General features: G+C 37.3%; 1 long non-coding RNA gene across 1 annotated transcript; it reads left to right on the forward strand.

The window, feature by feature from the left end:
• The first annotated feature begins 847 nt into the window (after positions 1-847).
• On the forward strand, positions 848-3,581 carry LOC133285706 (uncharacterized). Its single transcript, XR_009748044.1, has 3 exons — positions 848-1,558; positions 2,689-2,759; positions 3,369-3,581. It is a non-coding gene; the product is annotated as an uncharacterized LOC133285706 (long non-coding RNA).
• Positions 3,582-3,808: the final 227 nt, after the last annotated feature.

Raw genomic sequence — 3,808 nt, forward strand, 5'->3', positions numbered from 1 at the left:
TCATCCTATTACACATATTTGGTTGCCGTATGTATTTCTTTTCATCTCGGTTACCTTCCCATAAAATCCAGGGTAAGGAAGCGTATCAACCCTTGCAGTTTAGGGTAAGCTTTATTCGAAATAGGGAATATTCAATTTACTGACTCTAAAGGAAGATCATCTCAAGATCTCTTTTACTATGCATAGATTCCTGAGTTGTAACATCCCGTAAAATTAGGTAACTGCCTAAATGGTAACTAGGAGTGGGTAGTGTATTGAAAATCGAATAAAATTTATGTTAGGATGGAACTAATTAAATTAAGAAGATTATTCTAAGGGCAAATTATAAGTGAATATTTATGTAATTTTAGGATTCAAAACTTTGGTTGAAAAGGAATAGTAATAAGCTTAATTATAAATTAGGTAGAAACTTTAGTCACTAACATTTGGGAACTAGAAATGATAATTAATATTAGATTACATAAGATAGGTGATCTCTAAGAAGTTATTTAAATTTTATCATGAATTAAAAGTTTAAGTATGTGTAAGATAGGAATATTTTTAAGAATTCTTTATGAAAATCTTAGTCATAACTAATAGATAAATGTAATACTATGGCTTGGGAAACACTATTAGGTACTAGTTCCCTAAGGGCCACGGCCCAAATTGTCTAAGGGAGATTTAGGGCAGCCTCATATTGTTATTTCATAATCTATAGGTTATCCTCAAATATCACCTACACCCAGTTAGAAGAGGGGCACTTCCCTTGCATGAAATTCCATTGGCCTTGGTGGCCACATCACACCTCACGCCCAATAAGGGAAAAAGGCTATCTGACTAGCAATTCATTCCTTGTGCATTGAACCAAAAAAATTGGTCTCCCCTCTCATTTCAACCATACGAAGCTAGGGAGGAACACAGAGAAGAATCATTAACACTACATACTTCCATCAACTCCTTTCCTTCCCTCGAAACCGTGAGCCACTAGAGGATGAATCGAAGTTTGCATGATTCTCCTTTCCATCTTTATTGAACCGTGAGAAAAGGGGGAAAACAAAATCATCTTCCCTCTGCCTTCTTTCCCAGTACAACCGTGTAACCACCTAGAAGGAAACGGTCACCTTAGTTCAACATTTTTCCTCTCTGTTCGATCCTACATGCAAACAGCCAAGGAGATTGAAGCCTAAGCATAGTTTCTTTCTTCTTGTCCAGCCGTGGACCAACATCCATGGAGATAGAAACACAAGCATGAACCCTTCCTTTTCCACTTCCTTGTTCGGCTGTGTGTACCGTTGAGGAGCATTGGGCGGGCCACTCTTTCCTTGCATGTAGATGGAACCGGTCTTGCGGAGCAAAAGAAAAGGGCCAAAGTTGTACCATTCTTCGATGGCTGAACCATTAGTTCCAAGAGAGGCGTGAAAGGTTTTTCTCTGATTTCTTGTTGCCGTTGGACTCATCACTAATTTGATGGAGCCTTCCCCTTACTACTTTTCTTAACCGTGAATGAAGGACCTCATCATCAAGTCCACATTTTTATCTCTTTTCTCGGTTCCAGCCGAGTCTTCAAGTCCTAGGAGAGGTAAGGTGTTCCTCTCATCCGTTGCTTCTACACACTTCTTTTTAGTTCTTAATGATGCTCTTTCCCTTGCATACAATTTACGGTGAGAAATTTCATCCTTGGCTCCCTGAGTTTGGTGCATAGAATGCATAGGAGGACTACTCTTTATTCTATGCTGTTTTAAATTCCTGGGCACGGTGGGAGGAGAGGAGGATACTCATAATTTTGGTGGCTATCTTACCGTATCGGTGGTGAAACCATTGGGATCATGCAAGTGATTATGAATCGGAAATCACCTACTCTCCTCAAGCTCCACTGTCCGGTCCTTCCCTTTAATTAATGTATGTGTAGGGAAAACCGTTTGCTCATTTTGGTCTTTCTCTTGTATCTAAAAAAAAAACAGAACCGGATCGGTGTGAGTGGAATGTGGAAATTAGCTGCTGTTAATAAAATTTTAAAAGTTATATTAAGTCAGAAAATTAGATTAGGAGGAGTACCATATAACTCGGCCAAGACTTTAGGAATGGAAGCACCTATTTGATGACCCTTATAAAACCGAACCTGGATAGGATTATAACTCAGGTATGCAGAAAAATTAAATGATATACTAGCTTGAGCAAAGGTACCATGCCATAATTCAATTAATCATGACTAAGGGATCTTAGTAGGGTTTTGCTAAAGTAAAGGTATTAGTGGAAAACCGAGAAGTTGGGGGTGTGGAAAATGCTTCATTGGTATTAGTGGACAGCATGCATGCTCATGGTAGCGCACCTTAATAGGTTAATTGAAACTTAGAATAAATTATCTTTGTTTGAATAAAACTCATTCTGCTTTGATGAAACTTTATATGAATCAAGTTACACTTAAGTAAAATACAGCATGTATACTCTCTTGTAGCGTACGGTTATGAATTTACTACGTTTTAGAATAACTAATCCTTGTGGTGTTGGAGTAAGGAAACCGGTTCTGTTTTGGTGGAATTAAGTAGGACCTAGACTTTGTTTATTTTAATTAGACAGCATGTATATAGGCCTCCACCTGCGCATATTATGAGTAGGAATAGGAAGTCCGTAAGCTTGGGAAATTCGTTGATAATTAAAGAATAAGTTTAGAACGTATTCTGATTAAATTGCACCTGTATATGTATATAGGTGCGTATGCCTTGTGAGATGTTGGATCATAATTTCCTCTGCTGCCTAGTAAATTATCTGTAACGTTTGAGGTATGTGTTAGGCGGTATTACCTAATGTGACTATTAGCTAGTGTATGAAATTGTGATGTGTTACTCACATATGTTCAATGTTATTTTATGATGATGATATGGCAATGGTAAGAATATGAAATGATGATAATGATATGTGCATGCATTTTTACATCATGATGCATTTTTCTGTTTGGTGTGTGACCGCATTTCATGGCATGTATACAATATATTCATGTAGGCTTTGAAATGTAGAATAGTTATATACAGGATCATGTGTATGAGCACGCATCATATAGGCATCCCTTGATATCGGGATACTGGGACAATTGGCGTCAGTCCGCATAGGCCACCGTGGAATTCCTCAAATGATGGTGCCGTGCATGGAATTTCCACTGTGTATGCATGCGCACGACGGTGCTATGAGCGTGAAGAAGGCGTTATATACGCAATATGATATATGATGAAAAGGATATATGATGAAAAGGATATATGTTGAAAAGGAATTAATGTTTGAAGCGACTATTTATAATTTTGTGCCTAGTTTAATATTGTTGCATTATTGGTTTTGTTGCCACACTACTGGGATTATTTTCACCCTTTTGGGGCTGCAATTTTTATAAATTGCAGGAGGACGAAAGAGCATTTGAGGGCATGGATGTTTCGAATTTGCTGTTATTCTGCTGCTGTTTGGATTATTTGCTATTGACTGCTTTATTCCTCGGATGACTGTATTATATGCTACTTGGTGAACTTTGGATGACTGTATGACTGTGAATTATTTACTGTTTTAGAACTCTCATGAACAGCGGCTACTTTGAGAAAATCTGAAAACGTTTTGCGAAAGGAATATTTTTGAACGTTTTATTAAGTGCTGAATTATAAACAGTTTTACGTACACTTTGCGAATTAAGTTTCAGGGGGTAAATGACGTCTGATTCTCTATTATTTTATATGCACGCGAAGCCCCAAACGCCTACTTTCAGATTTCGTTAATTGTACAAAAATATTTTGAAAGCTAGGTTTTATATCTATTTTTAAACGTATACGGTTTTCTTAAATTTTCACTA

Source organism: Gastrolobium bilobum, unplaced genomic scaffold, assembly GCF_033153095.1.
Source record: "Gastrolobium bilobum isolate Gb01-03AN ecotype WA unplaced genomic scaffold, APGP_CSIRO_Gbil_v1 utg37511, whole genome shotgun sequence".
Taxonomy (NCBI): domain Eukaryota; kingdom Viridiplantae; phylum Streptophyta; class Magnoliopsida; order Fabales; family Fabaceae; genus Gastrolobium; species Gastrolobium bilobum.